Raw genomic sequence first — 23,899 nt, forward strand, 5'->3', positions numbered from 1 at the left:
TCGGTGTGCGAGTTCATTAGAACGTGCATTGAAGATGTCGTTCCCATAGCAACGATTAAAACATTCCCTAACCAGAAACCGTGGATTGATGGCAGCATTCGCGTGGAACTGAAAGCGCGAACCACTGCTTTTAATCAGGGCAAGGTGTCTGGTAACATGACCGAGTACAAACAGTGCAGCTATTCCCTCCGCAAGGCTATCAAACAAGCTAAGCGTCAGTACAGAGACAAAGTAGAATCTCAATTCAACGGCTCAGACACAAGAGGCATGTGGCAGGGTCTACAGTCAATCACGGACTACAGGAAGAAATCCAGCCCAGTCACGGACCAGGATGTCTTGCTCCCAGGCAGACTAAATAACTTTTTTGCCCGCTTTGAGGACAATACAGTGCCACTGACACGGCCTGCAACGGAAACATGCGGTCTCTCCTTCACTGCAGCCGTGGTGAGTAAAACATTTAACGTGTTAACCCTCGCAAGGCTGCAGGCCCAGTCGGCATCCCCAGCCGCACCCTCAGAGCATGCGCAGACCAGCTGGCTGGTGTGTTTACGGACATATTCAATCAATCCCTATACCAGTCTGCTGTTCCCACATGCTTCAAGAGGGCCACCATTGTTCCTGTTCCCAAGAAAGCTAAGGTAACTGAGTTAAACGACTACCGCCCCGTAGCACTCACTTCCGTCATCATGAAGTGCTTTGAGAGACTAGTCAAGGACCATATCACCTCCACCCTACCTGACACCCTAGACCCACTCCAATTTGCTTACCGCCAAAATAGGTCCACAGACGATGCAATCTCAACCACACTGCACACTGCCCTAACCCATCTGGACAAGAGGAATACCTATGTGAGAATGCTGTTCATCGACTACAGCTCGGCATTCAACACCATAGTACCCTCCAAGCTCGTCATCAAGCTCGAGACCCTGGGTCTCGACCCCGCCCTGTGCAACTGGGTACTGGACTTCCTGACGGGCCGCCCCCAGGTGGTGAGGGTAGGTAACAACATCTCCTCCCCGCTGATCCTCAACACTGGGGCCCCACAAGGGTGCGTTCTGAGCCCTCTCCTGTACTCCCTGTTCACCCACGACTGCGTGGCCACGCACGCCTCCAACTCAATCATCAAGTTTGCGGACGACACAACAGTGGTAGGCTTGATTACCAACAACAATGAGACGGCCTACAGGGAGGAGGTGAGGGCCCTCGGAGTGTAGTGTCAGGAAAATAACCTCACACTCAACGTCAACAAAACTAAGGAGATGATTGTGGACTTCAGGAAACAGCAGAGGGAACACCCCCCTATCCACATCGATGGAACAGTAGTGGAGAGGGTAGCAAGTTTTAAGTTCCTCGGCATACACATCACAGACAAACTGAATTGGTCCACTCACACAGACAGCATCGTGAAGAAGGCGCAGCAGCGCCTCTTCAACCTCAGGAGGCTGAAGAAATTCGGCTTGTCACCAAAAGCACTCACAAACTTCTACAGATGCACAATCGAGAGCATCCTGGCGGGCTGTATCACCGCCTGGTACGGCAACTGCTCCGCCCTCAACCGTAAGGCTCTCCAGAGGTAGTGAGGTCTGCACAACGCATCACCGGGGCAAACTACCTGCCCTCCAGGACACCTACACCACCCGATGTTACAGGAAGGCCATAAAGATCATCAAGGACATCAACCACCCGAGCCACTGCCTGTTCACCCCGCTATCATCCAGAAGGCGAGGTCAGTACAGGTGCATCAAAGCTGGGACCGAGAGACTGAAAAAAGCTTCTATCTCAAGGCCATCAGACTGTTAAACAGCCACCACTAACATTGAGTGGCTGCTGCCAACACACTGACACTGACTCAACTCCAGCCACTTTAATAATGGGAATTGATGGGAAATGATGTAAATATATCACTAGCCACTTTAAACAATGCTACCTTATATAATGTTACTTACCCTACATTATTCATCTCATATGCATACGTATATACTGTACTCTATATCATCGACTGCATCCTTATGTAATACATGTATCACTAGCCACTTTAACTATGCCACTTTGTTTACATACTCATCTCATATGTATATACTGTACTCGATACCATCTACTGTATCTTGCCTATGCTGCTCTGTACCATCACTCATTCATATATCCTTATGTACATATTATTTATCCCCTTACACTGTGTATAAGACAGTAGTTCAGGAATTGTTAGTTAGATTACTTGTTGGTTATTACTGCATTGTCGGAACTAGAAGCACAAGCATTTCGCTACACTCGCATTAACATCTGCTAACCATGTGTATGTGACAAATAAAATTTGATTTAATTTGATTTGATTTGAACTTCGACTGAGAGGCAGGCCTAATCACCCAACATCAGTGCTCTTGTAGCTGAATGGAAGCAAGTCATTGCAGCAATATTCCAACATCTAGTGGAACGGGAGAACCAACTGCATGTTAATGGCCATGCTTTTGGAATGAGATGTTCAACGAGCTGGTGTCCACACACTTTTGGTAATGTGGTGTATTTACGTAGGCCAGGATAGGGTTCAGAATGGATTAAACAACTGTAGATACATTTGCCCAGTTTATTGTTTTCTCTGATCGTAAACATTAGCTGATCTAGTGTTTTTTCAGATTTACAAAGTCAACGCATTCTACAATATTTTCCATCTATGTTGGAAATTGGTTCACATGATGACGTCAATATTTCAGGTATGATCCTTCAATGTTGACGTCAGCCTGAGTGGTTGGAATACGGTTGTTTTTGCACATTGCCTCTCTGGAAATGGCAGATAGAATATGGTATGGCGCACTGATATTAGAAACATGCCTCTAGAATCGCTACTCAAAAACGTTCTTCAAGCCGTCTACCGTGGTTCACAAACGTCATACATGGAGTAACAATCACCACATTTTATTTTGTGTGTAGGCCTAGTGTGTACATGGATATTTGCATAATGCATGCGGAGCAGGGTCTATTTCTTTCAACCATCTCCAGGAGTGTGTAGACAATTTGCGGTGATAGGGCGCCTCAAGCGTTGATTGGCGTTGAACTATGAAGAGCCATTTCTGATGATAGCGCATTTGGTAGACTGTAAGCTATCGAAATACGGGTTAGCAGCTACCAGAACCACTGCACTTCGGTGTGAGTAGCTAGCTATAACTTGTTAATTACCACATGTAATTACCACCACTTTACTCAGTGCTGCTGCATTCTAAAGTGCAACCCATTTATATTAAAACGGTTTCCCTCCCCTCCATTTTGGAGTCTTGTCAGTGTGTCTACTTTGAACTTTGTCTTCTAATATATAGATTAGTCTGGGAAAACATGGTTGTTGTATTTAACCATTTATCCTAAATTGTAGAAATGTGTTGATGTCAAACGTGTGAAATTAATAAAATGTCCATCTGCTGTCAACAGACTTGACTTTCTGGCTAATAGGTGGAACAGCGTTTATCAGCCCTCTACAAAGTCTTATTTGCTGTGGATGAGTACTGCACCAGCGGACGTGAAAGAAGTTTAAAAAACAGAATCCAAGATGGCGACTTGTGAGTGTAGCAGAAATGTCTTTAGTTTATCCCCTCCTTGTTGGTAAGAGTTTCTGCTGTTTACAGATGTGAAAGTGTTCAAAGCACACACACCAAGCCTGACCTGTCATAGCTCTATGTAAAAGCTGCCACTAGATACAGATTTAAGATAAGTTTAGTTTCTACTAGCCTAGCAAAGAGTGTTATGGGGGAAGGGAGGGGGGAATACAGCCTGGTTTTTGTCTAAAAACACCAATCACAGCACAGCCCGCTACTCTACAAAACCCCCAGCCTGCTCTCCGGGTCGCTGAAAGACATCTGTTAGAATCTTTAGATAGTACCTCCAAAAGTGCTGTGTGTGTATAGTGGTGGTTGACTGTGTTTTAAGTAATTGTGAGTGTCAGGGTGGTTCCAGAGATTAACCGTCAATGAGACTGCTAGTCTAGTCTGGTCCTATAGTTAAGGTCTGTAAATACAGACTATTTGTGTTCGCTTCGGCAGCACATATACTCAAATTGGAACGATACAGAGAAGATTAGCATGGCCCCTTATGAAGATATTGCCCATTCTTCTCTGTCCAAGGAGGAGGGGAAATGGGGGGTTTTGCTGGGTGAGAGGAGGAGTCGGCTGGTCAACAATGCATATTAAGTAGCCATGTGCTTTGAGCACCAGGTCAAAACAGGATGACAGACACAGAAGCCCAGTCTAGGAGTTTTAATGATGAACCAGAGTATACATAGGGAAACAGGATGGAATGGAAGATAATTATTGCAATGTAAATCCAATAAACATTAAATAAATGCCAGCAATCTCTATACACAAAATAACACACCATAATTCCTGTAGCCCAGAGCATCTTGGCCACTGACCGAAATGTGGACAGAAATGTTTGCAAAAGGTAAGCTAGTCACACCTTATATTGTTTTACCTATGTGTTCTAGCTACTGCTGTAGAGAAAAACATCAGCTCTACCAAGAAGTTGAGTTTTCACCTGAAGATGTTTTAATAAAGTGTTTGATTTGTATATTTTAATGTCTATCCTTTTTTTTAAAACTTTTTTTTACAGGATTTTATTTGGGAACGGACCAATGTTAGTCTGGTGTCTCGCCCCAGAACTGCCTACCATGGGCTGTTGCCTGTTTTCTTTTCGGATCACGACGGGGTGCTCCTGCAGGTGGGGTCGCCAGTCTGCCTCTTTGGTAAGGGGTACTGGAAGCTAGATCGGGATGTGCTGGAGGAGCAGGCTTTTGTTGACGGGTTTTATGTTTTCTTTAGGAGGCTTGAGGGTCTCCGGTCCATGTGCGAGGGGGTGTTAGAGTGGTGGGAATTAGTTAAGGTGAGGATTAGGGCTTTTATAATAGGGTATTGCAAGAGGAAAAAAAGGGAGGAGAGGAGGGAGGTGGATCGTTTGACTGGGAGAGATCCTCAACCCTAAAGGCGCAGCTCAGGGAGTTGCAGGAGCGGAAGGCTCGAGCTTTCCTGGAGAGTGCGCATAGCGGCTTTGCCGGATGAGTTTTATCTCAAGTTTTGGGGTATACTTGGACCAGTGGTCCTCGAAGTCTTGAAGGCCATCCTTGAGACGGGGGTCCCGGGGGGATCAATGGCTGTTGGTGTGCTGTCACTTTTATATAAGAAGGGGGAAGTAACTGACCTTGGCAACTGGCGGCCGTTGACCATGCTGTGTGTAGATTACAAGCTACTTGCAAAGGTTTTAGCAGACCGGTTGCGCACATCCCTTCCCTACGTCGTTCATGAGGATCAGACGTGCGGGGTAGAGGGCCGCTCTATTAGATGGAACCTACAGTTAATCAGGGACTCCATCGCTTGGGTTGAAGATAGAGGACTGCCTTTTATGGTAGCAGCGCTAGATCAGGCGAAAGCCTTTGATCGCGTGAATACATCCTTTTTATTCAGAGTGTTAGGTCGATTAGGATTTGGGGAGAAGTTTATAGGATGGATTCGTACATTATATGTCGGAGCGGGGTGCCGAGTTAGTGTAAATAGTCACTTGGGTGACGTTTTTGACCTCTCGTCTGGGGTCAGGCAGGGGTGCCCACTCTCGGCTCTCCTCTTCGTTCTGTACATGGAGCCTCTGGGGGCTGCCATTAGGGCAGACACAGGGGTGGAAGGTCTGCTGATCCCTGGAAGTGGTGGACTGTGTGTTAAGATGACGCAGTACGCCGACGACACTTCCTTGTTGTTGTGCAAGGACTCGTGCCTGACAAGGTCCCTTGCCATCTTTGGGGATTTCACTCGAGCGTCGGGAGCAGTTCTGAACCATGCAAAGTCTTCCGTCAATTTTTTCGGAAGATGGCGCGGTAGAACGGATGTGCCTGGGGGGTTATCTCTGTGTGAGGGGGCCCTGAGGATTCTTGGGGTCCATTTTGAGACCTCCGGCTCTGCGACGCTAAACTGGAACATGCGTATTGCAGTGGTACAGAGGAAGCTAGCAATGTGGAAAGCTAGGTATTTGTCTTTTATGGGCAAAGTCCTGGTCCTAAAGGTGGATGTGTTGCCGTCGCTTTTGTATTTGGCATACATCTACCCATTGCCGGCTTGTCTGAGAAGGCCTCTAGTGAAGCTTGTGTTTCAGTTTATGTGGAGTGGCAGGTATGAGTGGGTCGCCAGGGCACGCATGATCTGTCCCATCGGGGAGGGAGGTAGGGGGTACCACATTTCCCCCTCAAGCTGGACACAATTTTTGTTTCTTTCTTGTTAACGGAGCTTGCTCAGCCAGTGATACATCCGTCCGGTTACCTCCTGCGGGTGTTTTTCTCGTATCAGGCGAGAAGCATAATGGTGTGGTCTAACACGGGTCCTCGGGCGGAACAGCTGCCGTGGCACTTTGGTCATGCGGCCAAGTGGCTGCGTGCGCACCCTGAGGTTGAAGTTGCCCGAGTAGGTTTAGATCATAGGCACCTGTACGAGGAGGTCAGAAAGGCAGAGAGTCGGGCGCTTGTAGTAGGCATCTCGGAAGCGGTCTGGGAGGGAGTGCAGGTGCGGGGTCTGGACAACAGGCTCAAGGACCTGAATTGGTTGAGCCTTCATAAGTTTTTGCCGGTACGTTCCATCTTGTACCGGTATAGTTTGGTGCAATCCCCCACCTGTCCAAGATCCTCTTGTGGCAGGGAGGAGACTGTGCGTCATGTCTTTTGGGACTGTGCCTTTGCCGGAGTAGTATGGGCTAGGGCACGGGGGTTGTTAGGTTTGGTAAAGGGGGATTTTGTATTGACGTGGGCCAGGTTAGAGAGGGGTGTAGGGAGAGTGAGAGGGACGGATAGGGACAGGTTTCTGCTCTGGCTTCTCATGAGTCTCTTTAAACGGGGGCTGTGGGAAGCAAGGCTGAACATGGAGAAGACAGGGAGAGATTGGGGGTGGAAGGGATAGTGAGGAGAGTGGAAGGAGATTTGAGGGGGAGGATGAAGAGGGAGGAGAGGAAGTGGGGGCAGCATGCTGCTCGGGAGAGGTGGAAGGGGGTTTAGGGCTGGGTGTCATTTAGATTTGTAAAAGGATAGATTAGGGACGGGGAGATAGGGAAAGGTGTTTTGTAGGGTGACGGGGAGGGAAGATGCTCCCCTGAGGTTTTTGTTTGGGGTTTATGTTTAGTTTAATTTAATTAGTTTAATTAAAAATATCATTATTTGTGTATGTATGTAAATTATGATTTGTAAAGAATGAATGGTACTGAAGATAATAAATTATTTTTTATAAAAATAAAAAAAAACAGTCAGGCTGTATTAGGTTTCACGTTCTATTTGTTGTTTTTGTATTTATTAGTTATTCGTGTATAGTTCGTTCGTTTGTCTTCCTAATAAACATGAGTAACTTAAAAGAATGCGCTTCAAATGATATGACACGCATAACCAGAAGCGTTTCCAACTTTTCTCCCCCTGAGGGGTAGAATTGTATTTTTCAGACCTAAAACATTGTGTTTTCTGTATTCAGTGTGTGGTGGAGAAAGCAGACACTCCTGTGGATGTTTGATACCCTCAAGTGGTCATGTTGGGTAAGTGCAACAGGACAGCTGAACTAAACCCAGACCAATGTAGGCAGAAAATCACTTATACCCATACTAAACCACACAATATAATTGCAAACAGGCCGTGAGTAATACATTAATGACAATTAATTGTGACAACACGGGGGAAAACGACAGCTCCCTCCTTGAGTCCCTTGAGGACCAGAACCCCCATGACTCATTCATTCCTTCATTAGATGTAAGATTCAACTTGTTTTTGTGTTTTACACTATTCCTGTGTTAAAGCTATTCGTTATCCTGCCAAGGCTTGTTTCTGTGTGAGTTTGGCAACCTAGATTGAGATTTAGCACCGAAAGTATCAACATTTAGAATGTTATTGTATTGGAACATTTGGTGCTACTGTACATATAGTTTAAAGGGATTTTCCGGTACTTTTGAATACTTTTTAGCCAGTAGTTCTGAAAGTAGCGCTCATGAACCAAAAGTTGTCCCCGACAATATAGTACTACATCTCACATGTGCAGATGTGTGCACCACGTCATTGCGCTCTCTCTCGCTCTACTCTGATTCTTGCTAGCTGTCAATCAAGTAGCGAGGGGCTGAACTCATTGACTGGAACACAAATTGATAGGGGGCTGGTCCACATGGGGGGAAATCTAGGGAAAATGGAATAGCACAGCTTCCAGAAAACAGTCGCTTTCAAACTAGGAATTGTGTGGCTAATTGAGGTAAGGCAGTAATTGTGCTCATAGATTATGCATGTGTGAGCTACACTATCCATCATTTCTTGTATTAGTCATCTCAGGGATTCTACTTGAAAACATCAGAGAAGCAATTTCCAGTTTTTTTCATCACTAAACTGTCAATAGACATGAAATCATAAAATTACACTAAAACTGTGTAGGACATTTAAGTGATAATGCCCGAGAAGCCGGTGATTGGAGGACATATTGGCATGGGTGTTGGACTCGGGCCGGTAAACCGTCCCAATATATCTGCCGAACACTGGCTTCGAGGACATTATCATTTTTATACAACGGGTTACCAACATATTCAAATAATATATTAATATTATTAATATTAATATCAAACTATATTTTGATTAATTTATTCGTACTATTTCATCCTTCCACAAGATATAGTCCCGACACAAATCTAGGGTTGCTGGAGATGCGACCCAGTCATTCATTGTTTTTGTTCTGTGTCTATGGACGCGACCCAGTCTTTTTGTTCAGTACCGATGCCCACTCACTGACTAAATCTCCGTCACATCTAAACCAGCATTGGCCAGTTTCTGGACTGTCGTGGTCCTGATGCTGTGATTTGTGTATGTAGCTGTTCCCGCTGCCCTGCAGATCTTGGGTAGAAGTGCTGCCAGATAGTTCACGCCCATCGGCACTGACGTGTACCAGATCGAGTCCCCGGTACACTCCCCTCCTTGGGTGGAGATAAAATGCAAGGCTGTTCTTCAGGCATTTCAGTAGATATTTCTCCAGTCATGCCACCGGGCATAGTGGGTTCCCTGGCTGCTCGAACATGAATCCCCTCATGGACTCCCTGCTCCTCTCCCTTGGTTCCAGACGATTCTTTATGGCTTCGTTTATATGCTAGAGTGGCGTTTCTGAGAGAGAGAATGCGGTGTTATAATATTGCTTTCCAGTAGCCTATTACGAGTGCAACTTAGAAATAAAACAAACAGGCTATGAACAACATACCTTAGACTGTTCCTGTCTGTTTTTACGAGGAATGAGTTGGGCTTTAGTTGTTTGTTCCCCTCTTTTCGTCTTTGACCCAGATGTAACTGGAGGTCGAGCCACACTTTCTGGACCTGACCCCTTGGTGTACCGGGATTCAGAGCCTGGAAGTTTTGGAGCTGGGCCATGTCCTTATCAGTGATGCGAGGGTGGCTGTTTGTGATATATTTGCCTTGCCTTAGTTCTGATGTTGGCCAGAAATACATGATTCGAGGTGGTAAATTCAGTGTCCTTCATAAGGCACTAGCTGCGACTGGTGGTTGGGTCATTTAGAAACCCTTTGAGCCCACTCCGGAGTGCCAGATAGCTACTTCTGCTGTACTCCTCCCCATTTCGTACATTTCCATAAAACTGTCAGAGATCAATGGTAAACTCTTCCTTAGTGACAGTTTTGAAGTCAACAACCTTTTTCTTCTCTGCTAGCCAGCCCTCGAAGCAACGCACAGCTCAGTTTGTATTCTTAACTGGGTTTTTTTCCCTGTTGTGGCTTTTCTCTAGGTCATTCATTTCAGTATCCCCCAAATATGCATGCCTGTGTATTATTGCCATCTCTTTTTCACAATTATTCCATAGTCTTGTCGCCCCAAAATGTTCTACTCATCCATTTTAGTTTTGGCAACAAAGTTTCGATTTAACCAGCCAACTGAAAAAAAGTTTTGTATGTTGCTACTGTATGACAACCAGCTCAATTTGCTGTCTGTCACGTTCTGACACACTTTATATGAGACGGTGGAGATCGCAATTCAATATTGAAAAGGCCAGAGAGACAGACCAGTTTATACAAATCTCTGCTGTTGAGAACTAAATGCTAGTCTAAAAGAAATGGGAGATAATGTCTAGATGCTTTTTATAGTGGAGATCAAGTTTATACATTGATGCTCCCCCTACCCCCCCCCCCCCCACCCCACCACCACCACCACCTCATCTGCCATTTAACCTGCCCCCACCCAATGGACATTTATCATGTTAGTTGTAAACATGTAATTATTATTATGTTGCTATTGTTTCATTCACTTCCCTTTGACCTGCACTGTAGGAGTTTAAGATATTCACTGTACCCTGCATTTACATCTACAACCCTGCGCATGTGACTAATAAACACTCTCTGTGGCACTGCTAGGACACGCCACTAGAGCACAGCAACAGGCAATAAAATGCAGTGATCATTTGTAGGCTGTTCTCTGGCAATGGAAAAGCATTTTATGGTCTGTTGCTGCTCTCTAGTGGCAAGTCCTGACAGTGCCACAGATGTGCGTGTGTGTGCGTGTGTGTGCGTGCGTGTGTGTTTTATTGCACAGGTCCAATTGGCATGTGAAAATGTGTATTGTGTTTTTCTGGTCTAAATCTCATGTAGATCATGATGTAACAGAAAGATTGAAAACCAGCAGACACTCAAGCCTGGAGTAGTTGACTTTGCTTCATATGCTAACAACCTGTTTAGCTGGTGAGGCCAGACTGCACTAACAGCTGTGTGGTGGAGTGAGTGGCATTAGGTGCGGCCTTCTGTCTGTGAATTGGCAAGATCCATTGTAATATGTAAATGCCTGTTGTCTCAAGGTGTGAGTAGGCAAGGCTCCATAGCTCAGTGGTTAGAGCACTGGTCTTGTAAACCAGGGGTCGCGAGTTCAATTCTCGCTGGGGCCTTGACCAAAGGGTCACATGTTTTAATCCAGGTCAGTACAATCCCGATTTGTGTTCAATTCTGCTCCCCATAATTATGTTGTTGTAGTAGCTTATGACTCGTGTCAACAGAACAGAAATGACTGCCTCCGTGACAACCTGTGTAGCCTAACATGCAGTCTTGTCTACACATTGCATTGGAGTAAAACAATGTGATTATTAGCAACATACAACTGTTAATTTGCCTCTCAATGATCATTCAACGTTGCACGATTTGATGGACAGACAGAACATCGTTGAAATTAGCTTATGTCTCGTGTCAACAGAACAGAAATTACATTATTGACATTATCTATATATATTTTTACATTTTTGTGGCGAGTTACTGGGTTTTACACCTTCAGTCATGGCTCCATAGCTCAGTGGTTAGAGCACTGGTCTTGTAAACCAGGGGTTGTGAGTTCAGATCATGCCTTCCTTGAGGGGTCATATGTTTAACCCCGGATGATGTGTGCTCCAGTAGCACTACACACACTGCCTCTGTGACAACCTGTGTAGCCTAACATGCAGTCTTGTCTACACTTTGCATTGCAGTAAAACAATGTGATTATTAGCAACATACCATTTTTCTTTTGCCTCTCAACGCTGCACAATTTGATGGACAGACAGAACATCATTGACATTTGCCAGACTAGCCTACTGTTCCACCTGTGGGAAGATATTTTATTAACATCTTCAATGCCTGGATCGGGAGCCGGGGTGGGGCATGTGTGGAGCTTTGTCCCCGGGGGAAGGGCCTTGCTTGAGAGAACAATGCAATCAATGTTGACATATGAGATGAATGTGTGAAAATTGTGGATGTCGTTGTATTTGATCATGTCACCACTACAGATTTGTTTTGTTTCTGCATTTTATTTCCATTGATCTTTTTCTGGCAGAGATTATTGTATATGGCAGTAGGAAAGCAGTCCTACTTGAGCATTTATTTCACTCTCCCCTCGTCAGTACGTCCAACCGGCCTCACAAACGCAGACCAGGTGTAACTACTCCAGCCCAGCCCACATCCGGCTTCTTCACCTGTTGGATTGTCTAAGACCAGCCACCCGGACAGCTGATGAAAATGTGGTTTTGCAGAAGCAAATCATTTCTACATAAACTGTCAAACCATCTCAGTGAAGCTCATCTGCATGCTCATCATCATCACCAGGATCTTGACCTGACTGCAGTTCGCCATTGTAACCAACTTCATTGGGCAAATGCTCACCGTTGATAGCCACTGGCACGCTGGAAAAGCGTGCTCTTTTATTTCTTTTAAGGTATCTGTGACCAACAGATGCATATCTGTATTCCCAGTCGTGTGAAATCCGTAGATTCCATTTATTTAGAGATTGAGCATGATTAATGCAAAAGTAATGTCCCCTAACCCCCTGTCAGAAGGGTGCAAGCTAGGATTAAATGAAATGCAAAAGGTAATATGGAGTTGTGAGGAGAAATGCAGTATGTGCAAAAGTTTTCTTATATAAACATTTTTCATGCAATTTGTGATATGTGTATACAGCTTGTCCTGAAAAACAAAGTAGTTTGCATGTGAATGAATTGTAACTAGTGGTCTATGCAAGATAAACATAATACAAGAGAGAAGGATTCATTTGACATACTTTTGTCGCCATAAATTATACAATCAAATCGTTGTACAAATTCTGGGACCTCATTTTATATCCTCTTATGTTATCATTATGGTCACATCATCAGGGAGTGTGGAGAAAATGCTGATAACATCTTGCGAGGTTTGGATATGGGATTTGACTTTGCAGTGGGTGGAGACAGGATATCAAGAAGAATCAAAATCCCTTTTTGACAACTAACATAAAAAAAGACTGTCTAACTTAAACTTGAGTGAATGCTTTGGTATTTCGTACAGTTGCACCTACATCGAGGCATATCGTTAAGGAGGTTTGTTCTATCGCGTCAATGCTCTGGAGCTAGTAATGCTGCCTTTGCTGAAACATTTCAATACAGTGGAGGGTAGGTTCTGTATTAAGATCCCTAGTGGGGGTATTCCCCTGCAAGGTCTGTAAAAGGGACAAAAGTCCCAGTTGCAGTGAGTTTTTGTAAGACTAGAGTTCTAGAAGCTAATCAGTTGAAAAACAAAATGGTAAAATAAGATATTTGAACATTGTTTGATTTACGTGTAGTAGCAGTATCAATACGGAGAGGGGTTGGTTTATGCCCTATGGGGAGGGGGAGCCATGAGAGATGAGTTCAGAAGTTTACATACACTAAGTTGACTGTGCCTTTAAACAGCTTGGAAAATTCCAGAAAATGATGTCATGGCTTTAAAAGCTTTTGATAGGCTAATTGACATAATTTGAGTCAACTGGAGGTGCACCTGTGGATTTATTTCCAGGCCTAACTTCAAACTAAGTGCGTCTTTGCTTGACATCATGGAAAAATCAAAAGAAATCAGCCATTACTTCAGAAAATAATTGTAGACCTCCACAAGTCTGGTTCATCCTTGGGAGCAATGAACACCTGAAGGTACCACATTCATATGTACAAACAATAGTACGCAAGTATTAACACCATGGGATCACGAAGCCGTCATACCGCTCAGGAAGGAGTTGCGTTCTGTCTCCTAGAGGTGAACGTACTTTGGTTCAAATCCATCCCAGAACAACAGCAAAGGACCTTGTGAAGATACTGGAGGAAACGGGTACAAAAGTATCTATATCCACAGTAAAACTAGTCCTATCTTGACATAACCTGAAAGGCCGCTCAGCAAGGAAGAAGCCACTGCTCCAAAACCGCCATAACAAAGGCAGACTGGTTTGTAACTGCACATGGGGACAAAGATTGTACTTTTTGGAGAAATGTCCTCCAGTCTGATGAAACAAAAATAGAACTATTTGGCCATAATGACCATTGTTATGTTTGGAGGACAAAGGGGAAGGTAGGCAAGCCGAAGAACACTATCCCAACCATGAAGCACGAGGGTAGCAGCATCATGTTGTGGGGGTGCTTTGGTGCAGGAGGGATTGTTACACTTCACAAAATAGAGGTCATCATGAGGGACATCAGTCAGGAAGTTAAAGCTTGGTCGCAAATGGGTCTTCCAAATGGACAATGACCCCAAGCATACTTCCAAATTTGTGGGAAAATGGCTTAAGGACAACAAAGTCAAGGTATTGGAGTGGCCATCACAAAGCCCTGACCTCTATCCTATAGACAATTTGTGGGCAGAACTGAAAAAGCGTGTACGAGCAAGGAGGCCTACAAACCTAACCAGTTACACCAGCTCTGTCAGGAGGAATGGGCCAAAATTCACCCAACTTATTGTGGGAAGCTTGTGGAAGGCTACCTGAAACGTTTGTCCCAAGTTAAACAATTTAAAGACAATGCTACCAAATACCTATTGAATGTGTGTAAACTTCTGACCCACTGGGAATGTGATGAAAGAAATATCTGAAATAAATCATTCTCTCTACTATTTTTCTGACATTTCACATTCTTAAAATAAAGTGGTGATCCTTTCTGACCTAAGACAGGGAATTTTTACGAGGATTAAATGTCAGGAATTGCTGATTTCATTTTGTGTTTATGTTTCGTTACAAATTTCACCAGATTGGGATACTTGAGTGTGGGATTATGCGAGGGGTTATGGTGCTAACTTCATGATCTGGTAACTCTTCAGAGAGGTCGCTAGTAGAATAAGGGAGTATGGACTAATGTTGAAAATTATTTTAGCAATAACAGTAGTTTATGCTCGTTGACATTTGTCGTATAGATAATGTTATTAAGAAAAGGTTAATGTAATAATTCTTCATATTGTCAATGCTTGTCTGGATTTCCTGAAACAGAATTGAATTGAACTAAACTGTTGTTCTTATCTGTGCTTTTTTGAGGTTATCATGGAAGGTGACTTCAGATCGTGTCTTAATAGGAATAATTTGACCACAAACAGTATGTGTCAACCCTCCCTAACCGGCTGAAGAAAGAGCAACGATGCGCCAGTGACTTTTTAACACTTCTATCTGAGTCCATAAATCAGAGTGCTCAGAACAGCTCAGGTGAGAGATTTGTGTACGTGGGAGAAACGGATGTATCTATTTGGATGTTGGCAAGAGTTACATGTGCCGTTGGGAAGATGAACTGTAAACGATATCTGAAAAAGACAGGCTAGAGTGATAAATCCTGGAACAAGTATGGGGGTGGTCTACACACTGCGAACAATTTAGACTAAGGATCTGTTGAGATACTGATCTTTCATTACCAGGCCATTCTTGATAGGATAACAGGGACAAAGGTGGGCTATAAGGAGAAGAGTTATTACCGGCAATAAAAGGTTTCATTTATAATTGTACATTCTAACAGGGATGATGTGTGCTCTGTTTAGAAGCTGGAATTCGAGTCCTATACTCAAAGTAAGCACTAAGGACTGTAATTTAAAATATGGGTTGGATAATTTATCAAATATTTTAGTTATGATTTGGATACAGCGAGAGAGAGTTGCTACAAAACGGTGAGAGGTGGGGGCGATGCTAAAATGCATTTGGCCGAGGGAGGCTCCAGAAACCTTATCTGTAAGTGTCCTCCGACAGGGAGGTTGTTTGTTAGTGAGATCACTGGATGATAACTTTCATGGTTGTTCCAAGCTTTTTTGTTCTCTTTTGTTTTACCGAGTAATCAGAATTTGAATGTTAAATGTATTAATGGGTGGTGTGAAATGATTAAACATGTACTTTTTTTCTCTTTCCTTTTCAAGTCAATATGTTTTTAGGTTTTGTGGAACATGAGTGATTATTGTTCCAGAGAAGGGACTGATATATATTCACTAATTTATTTATGTTTTAGCATGTTTATAACTGAAGAAGTACATGAGGAGTAGTGACAAGTGTGTTATGGGTTAGATGGTAGTGTATGTGCAAATGTGTCTGTAGCAGGAGGTGAGGTGTTTGAGACAATGTTTACATGGAGTTGTTATGTGGGAGGGAACGTGACTGCAGGGGAGATCTGTGGGAGCTCATAGATTAAGGTTATGGTGAGAATAGAAGAGATAGTGGTGGCATTTCAGACACTGTGGTAAACTTTCAAGAAACTGTGATTCTTTTGTTAGGTTGGATATTCTTCCAACTGATTAATATCTTTCCCAATTTCTAACAGCAAGCGAACATGTTGATGGAATTTATATGAATGACTAGAATAATCCACTCTGAACCCTGAAGCCGTATAATCCTATGAGTATGAAATTGATTAGAATTATGTATGACCATAGTCTGTACAATATGTCTATAAACCTCATTTGAATAACAGACAGACTGTCTGAGCATGATTCAGGGCCGACCTTGGCTGGGGCCACTGAGAGTACTTCCCAGTCTTCCTATCACGATGGAGGAGGGGGAGTAAGTCTCACGGAATCCCCTTATCTTTGTCAGCTGGTTTGTGTGAATGTGTGTGCGTAGCGGGACATTGTGTGCTAATGTTAGCGTCAATGTGTGTGCGTATGGTGGGGTGAATGTGTGCGTGAGAAGCCAGTATAAAATTAATTGTTTTGTATTCTTGACTTTAGAACGTTCCTGTGAATAAATATTTAACTATTTTAGCTGGGTCTCTGTTTTAATTTCTATCAGTATCCTACAAATCCTGATATTGCAGACTGAGTAGTTGAATTGAATAATTGAATTGGTTAATGAACATGAGAACATAATTCTCATAACAGAACACTTGACAGATTACGTGCAGGAGTTATTCTCACGTCAGTCGCTGTAGGGACCGTAATTGAAGGAGGCAATAGGCATGGGCCATGTTAGTAGTAGCACGGGTTATTTTAGTAGCATTGTTGGGATAACAGTTTGAGGACTCGTGCCACATGGCTTAGTAACTGGTAACTGGGAGACCGATGGGAGTACAGAGGGGAGGCTGTTATTCAAATGTCACAAATTAGTGATCTTGCCATAAGAGTATGTTGTCAGGAAATGATCCATGGGTTGCAGTGTGTAAATCCTCAGGTGAAAGCAGAGATAACCAAGGGCACGGGCTGAATTCTGGAGATTGAGTGTGCATCCAGATTGACCAGGCGGGGGTGCTTGGACTAGAGGTTGACCGATCATGATTATAACGACGATACTGATTATTGGAGGTCCAAAAAAGCCGATACCGATTAATCGGCAGATTTTATATTTTTATTTATTTATTTGTAATAATGACAATTGCAACAATACTGAATGAACACTTTTATTTTACCTTAATATAATACATCAATAAAATAAAATAAATTTAGCCTCAAATAAATAATGAAACATGTTCAATTTGGTTTAAATAATGCAAAAAACAGTGTTGGAGAAGAAAGTAAAAGTGCAATATGTGCCATGTAAAAAAGATAACGTTTAAGTTCCTTGCTCAGAACATGAGAACATACGAAAGCTGGTGGTACCTTTTAACATGAGTATTCAATATTCCCAGGTAAGAAGTTTTGTAGCTATTATAGGAATTATAGGACTATTTCTTTCTATTCCATTTGTATTTCATATACCTTTGACTATTGGATGTTTTTATAGGCATTATAGTATTTCCAGTGTAACAGTATAGCTTCCGTCCCTCTCCTCGCCCCTACCTGGGCTCGAATCAGGGACACATCGACAACAGCCTCGAAGCATCATTACCCATCGCTCCACAAAAGCCGCGGCAAGGGGAACAACTACTTCAAGAATGAGGCGAGTGACATCACCGATTGAAACGCTATTAGCATGCACCCCGCTAACTAGCTAGCCATTTCACATCGGTTACACCAGCCTAATCTCAGGAGTTGATAGGCTTGAAGTCATAAACAGCTCAATGCTTGAAGCACAGTGAAGAGCAGCTGGCAAATGCAGGAAAGTGCTGTTTGAATGAATGCTTATGAGCCTGCTGCTGCCTACCACCGCTCAGTCAGACTGCTCTATCAAATATAAAATCATAGACTTAATTATAACATAATAACACACAGAAATACGAGCCTTAGGTCATAATATGGTCAAATCCGGAAACTATCATTTCGAAAAACAAAACGTTTATTCTTTCAGTGAAATACGGAACCGTTCCATATTATATCTAACGGGTGGCATCCCTAAGTCTAAATATTGCTGTTACATTGCACAACCTTCAATGTTATGTCATAATTATGCACAATTCTGGCAAATTAATTACGGTCTTTGTTCGGAAGAAATGGTCTTCACACAGTTCGCAACGAGCCAGGCGGCCCAAACTGCTGCATATACCCTGGCTCAGCTTGCACAGAACGCAAGAGAAGTGACACAATTTCCCTAGTTAAAAGAAATTCATGTTAGCAGGCAATATTAACTAAATATGCATGTCTAAAAATATATACTTGTGTATTGATTTTAAAGAAAGGTATTGAGGTTTATGGTTAGGTACACATTGGTGCAACGACAGTGCTTTTTTCGCGAATGCGCTTGTTAAATCATCACCCGTTTGGCGAAGTAGACTGTGATTCGATGAGAAATTAACAGGCACGTCATCGATTATATGTAAATCAGGACAAGCTAGATAAACTAGTAATATCATCAACCATGTGTAGTTAACTAGTGATTATGTTAAGATTGATAGTTTTTTATAAGATAAGTTTAATGCTAGCTAGCAACTTGCCTTGGCTTTTTGCTGCACTCATGTAACAGGTAGTCAGCCTGCCAGTCTCCTCGTGGAGTGCAATGTAATCGGCCATGATCGGTGTCTAAAAATGGCAATTACCGATTGTTATGAAAACTTGAAATTGCCCCTAATTATTTGGCCATTCCGATTAATTGGTTGACCTCTAGTTGGTACAGTGTTGGTTTGGTCCACACAAAGTACTCCTTACAACACCTGCAGCGGTAAAGATCGCCATGTCTCTCCTTGATGGGTCACAGTCAATTTGAAAGTGTTAAATCAACACTAAGTGTTAAATTTAACACTGTCAGCGAGTACATATGGTCCCACTCTACACAGAGTAAAAAGTCCACTGATCAAAGTGTTACATTTCTAGTGTTGATTTAACACTGAGGAGTGCAAAACGTTAACACTGCACTACACTGGCCAGTGTTGATAAAAATGTAACACTAAGAGGTAATCAACACTGAGTGTTATAGTGACACTCACTTGTGTTGATCTAGGGTGACTCCTATTAGAGTAAAAATGTGTTTACTCTATTCAGTGTTAATTTATTTACTCTTCCCCCATGTAAATTGAAATTATATTTTGTAAAACCACTTGGAATTTCACAATAAACTCAAGCAAAGCTGTTTCAACATTCAAATATTTTTATTATGACCAAACCATAAGTCCCAGCCCTGGCTTAAACTGTTATCAAGTGAGAGTAGAATGTAGTCTTGCTCCATATGACATGAGCAAATCAATAAGTTTGTTGGAGAATGCTGACATTTACACTAAAAATACATATGTTTCTCACAACCTAACCATAAGTCCCAGCCCTGGCTTAAATTGATCAAGTGACAGTATGGGACAATGAACTAAAAAAATCCTTTGCTCCATATGACATGAGCAAATCAAAAGGTTTGTTGTACATGATGTCATTCACCTGTGTCACGAACCGGTTAGAAGTCCATAACAAAAAGGGAGACAATGTGGAGATAAGGAATAGCAAAAATATATTTATTAACTGAAGTAACCTAAATAATTAACAATGGTGTGTGTAGTCAGTAATCAGTAGTGTAAGTGAGTGGTTGTGTGCATTGATATGTTGAAAGATGCCAAAGCAAACAAAAATTCCACAACCAAAATCCAACAGTGTGTGGAGATGGAGAGAGTCTCCTCAATGAATGGGGAAGAGGTGTATTTATCCCGGGACACACCCGAACCCAGTTGTATCCCATTTCGCTGACGACCCTCGCAGTTCCACCCACTGACATCCTATTAAGGAAGATAAGGGCAAAGGGAAAGAATTTGGCAGACATAGTGGGACACTCCCCCCACCCCCCTCCTATAAAACTGGGGACCAACAAGGACCCCTGAACACCATACCAGTCACACATAAACAAAATACTGCCCTGGATCCTAGCAGGAGACCCAGTCTGCGTCCCAAAATGACCCAGCCATGCATCCCAAAATGACCCAGCCATGCGTCTCAAAATGACCCAGCCATGCGTCCCAAATGACCCACATGCGTCCCAAATGACAGAGCCATGCGTCCCAAATGACCCACCTGCGTCCCAAATGACACAACCATGCGTCCCAAAATGACCCAGCCATGCGTCCCAAATGACCCACCTGCGTTCCAAAATGACCCAGTTATGCGTTCCAAAATGACCCAGCCATGCATCCCAAAATGACCCAGCCATGCATCCTAAAATGACCCAGTCATGCATCCCAAAATGACCCAGCCATGCGTCCCAAAATGACAAAGCCATGCGTTCCAAAATGACCCAGTTATGCATCCCAAATGACCCAGCCATGCATCCCAAATGACCCAGCCATGCGTCCCAAATGACCCACCTGCGTCCCAAATGACCCAGCCTGCGTCCCAAATGACCCAGCCATGCGTCCCAAAATGACCCAGCCATGCGTCCCAAAATGACCCAGCCATGCGTTCCAAAATGACCCAATTATGCGTCCCAAATGACCCACCTGCGTCCCAAATGACCCAGCCATGCATCCCAAATGACCCAGCCATGCGTCCCAAATGACCCACTCTGCGTCCCAAATGACCCACTCTGCGTCCCAAATGACCCAGCTATGCGTCCCAAATGACCCAGCCATGCGTCCCAAAATGACCCAGCCATGCATCCCAAAATGACCCAGCCATGCGTTCCAAAATGACCCAATTATGCATCCCAAATGACCCAGGCATGCGTACCAAATGACCCATCCTGCGTCCCAAATGACCCAGCCATGCATCCCAAAATGACCCAGCCATGCGTCCCAAAATGACCCAGGCATGCGTCCCAAATGACCCACCTGCGTTCCAAATGACCCAGCCTGCGTCCCAAAATGACCCAGGCTTACGTCCTAAATGACCCAGGCATGCGGCCCAAATGACCCAGCCATGCGTCCCAAATGACCCAGGCTGCATCCCAAATCCATGAGGAGGTACGTGTTCACACTTCCACTTGCCCCAGCCAACCTCATCCTCTCCAGACCTCAGCAACCTTTGCTCACAGGAAGCTACCTTTAAGAGGAAAGAAGAAAACGAGACCAGAAGGGAGCAGACAGGAGCGACAGAATAGGACAATACCAAACAAAATAAACAATGGTCAGTCACATTGACATTCTGGAACAGGGGGCACGAGAGAGCGCGTCAGCAACAAGCTCCAAGGAAAAGAACGTCTCAGGGTCCTTTTCATTACATTTTGGCAGCAACCGTAAGTTTCCAACAATATCTAATGAGTCTGGGGTAAGACCGCGAAATCTTTCTCACCTTCCCAGAGCAAAATCTCCCCTGAGAGCTTTCCTTCCCTAACCAACTGTAGCCGCTCTTGTTGCAACTTGATTTTTGCACGCTCCAAATCCTGGTTAAATAACAATTCCTTTTCATACTTTACATGATCATGCTCTAGTTGTAACAAGCAGTTCTTTCTGTTGTTCAAAAGACAAACCACTAGGTCTAACAGATGGGGCGGCCATTGTAATGAAACAGGGAGACAGCTGGCCATGCAGTCATGAGTGAACAGAGATTACAGGACTGAGCACGCACCCCTGAGGGCCCCTGTGTTGAGGATCAGCATAGCGGATGTGTTGTTACCTACCCTTACCACCTGGGGGTGGTAAGGGAGAGTGTGATCACACTGTCTTCCGGAACAGCTAGTGCTCTCATGCATGTTTCAGTGTTATTTCCCTTGAAGTGAGCATAGAAGTAGTTTAGCTCATCTGGTAGGCTCATGTCAATGGGCAGCTCTTGGGTGTGCTTCCCTTTGCAGTCTATAATGGTTCGCAAGCCCTGCCACATCTGTCGAGGGTCAGAACTGGTGTAGTACGAATCGATCTTAGTCCTATATTGATGCTTTGCCTGTTTGATGGTTCGTCGGAGGGCATAGCAGGATTTCTTATAAGCTTCCGGGTTAGAGTCCCGCTGCTTGAAAGCGGCAGCTCTAGCCTTTAGCTCAGTGTTGATGTTGCCTGTAATCCATGGCTTCTGGTTGGAGTATGTACGTACGTTCACTGTGGGGACAACGTCATCGATGCATTTATTGATGAAGCCAATGACTGATGTGGTGTATTCCTCAATGCCATCAGAGGAATCCCGGAACATATTCCAGTCTGTGCTAGCAAAACAGTCCTGTAGCATCTGCTTCATCTGACCACTTTTTTATTGATCTAGTCACTGGTGCTTCCTGCTTAAATTGTTGCTTGTAAGCAGGAATCAGGAGTATAGAATTATGGTCAGATTTGCCAAATGGAGGGCGAGGGAGAGCTTTGAATGTTTTTCTGTGTGTGGAGTAAATGTGGTCCAGAGTTTCTTTCCCCCTCTGGTTGCACATTTAACATGCTGATAGGAATTTGGTAAAACGGATTTAAGTTTTCCTGGATTAAAATCCCTGGCGACTTGGATTGCTGCCCCTGGGTGTGCGTTTCCTTGTTTGCTTATTGCGGAATTCATCTCATTCAATGCTGTCTTAGTTCCAGCCTCAGTCTGTGAACAGCTGTGAAAAATACAGATGAAAACTCTCTAGATAGATAGTGTGGTCTACAGCTAAACATGAGATACTCCACCTCAGGCGAGCAATAGCTCGAGACTTCCTTAGATGTCATGCACCAGCTGTTATTCACAAAAATACATAGTCTGCCACCCCTTGTCTTACCAGACGCCACCGTTCAGCCACGACTCCGTGAAGCATAGAGTATTACAGTTTTGAATGTCCCGTTGGTAGTTTAATCTTCCGTGTAGGTCATCTATTTTATTCTCCAAAGATTGCACGTTTTCTAGTAGAATGCAAGGAAGTGGAGGTTTATTCGATCGCCTATGAATTCTCAGAAGGCAGCCTGCCCTCTGGCCCCTTTTTCTCTGCCTCCTCTTCACTCAAATCACTTGGATTTGGGCCTGTTCCAGAGAAAGCACTATATCATTCGTGTTGTCAGACTCATTAAAGGAAAAAAAGGATTCTGTCAGTCCGTGGTGAGTAATCGCAGTCCTGATATCGTGAAGTTATTTTCAGTCATAAGAGACGGTAGCGGCAACTTTATGTACAAAATACGTTTAAAAATAACACAATCGGTTGGGGACACGTAAAACATCAGCCTTCTTCTCCGGCGGCCTTTTTTCATATCTTCAGCAGACGTTTGGCATTGCACATGGTGATGTTAGGCTTGTGTGCGGCTGCTCAGCCATGGAAACCCATTTCATGAACCACCCGACAACTGTTCTTGTGCAGTGTTGCAACCGAGGAATTTTTACACGCTACGTACTTTAAAAGAGAGGGAGATGCTCTCACATTTTTCAACATGTTTTTTAAGGTGGAGTAACTCTGCAAGATCATGGTCGAACCATCTGGATCAGATGGTTTAGACCCTTTCTTTTTAAGGTTGCTGCCCCTGTCACACCCTGATTTGTTTCACTTGTGCTTGTTTCCACCCCCCTCCAGGTGTCACCCATCTTCCCCAATTTCCCCTCTGTATTTCTATCTGTGTTTTCTGTCTGTCTGTTCCAGTTCGTCTTGTTTGTCAAGTCAACCAGCGTTTTGTCTCTGCGCCTGCTTTTTCCAACTCCCCCTTTCCTCACCCTCCTGGTTTTGACCCTTGCCTGTTCTGACGCTGAGCCCATCTGCCTGACCCTGAGCCTGCCTGCAGTCCTGTACCTTGGAATGAGCTGCTACAAAGACTCAAACTGGACAGTTCTATCTCAATTTCTTCATTCAAAGACTCAATCATGGATACTCTTACTGACAGTTGTGGCTGCTTTGCGTTATGTATTGTTGTCTCTATTTTTTCCCTTTGTGCTGTTGTCTGTGCCCAATGTTTGTAACATGTTTTGTGCTGCTACCATGTTGTGCTGCTGCCATGTTATGTTGCTACCATGTTGTTGTCATATTGTGTTGCTG

The 23,899-nt window shown here is 43.8% G+C and overlaps 1 non-coding gene and 1 pseudogene across 1 annotated transcript; both read left to right on the plus strand.

Moving 5' to 3' along the window:
* The first annotated feature begins 4,009 nt into the window (after positions 1-4,009).
* Positions 4,010-4,097, plus strand: LOC135523248 (U6 spliceosomal RNA; annotated as a pseudogene).
* A 6,731-nt stretch (positions 4,098-10,828) lies between these two features.
* Positions 10,829-10,901, plus strand: trnat-ugu (transfer RNA threonine (anticodon UGU)). The gene has a single exon. It is a non-coding gene; the product is annotated as a tRNA-Thr (tRNA).
* The last annotated feature ends 12,998 nt before the right edge of the window (positions 10,902-23,899 follow it).

The sequence above is a fragment of the Oncorhynchus masou genome, chromosome 30 (assembly GCF_036934945.1).
Source record: "Oncorhynchus masou masou isolate Uvic2021 chromosome 30, UVic_Omas_1.1, whole genome shotgun sequence".
Taxonomy (NCBI): Eukaryota; Metazoa; Chordata; class Actinopteri; order Salmoniformes; family Salmonidae; genus Oncorhynchus; species Oncorhynchus masou.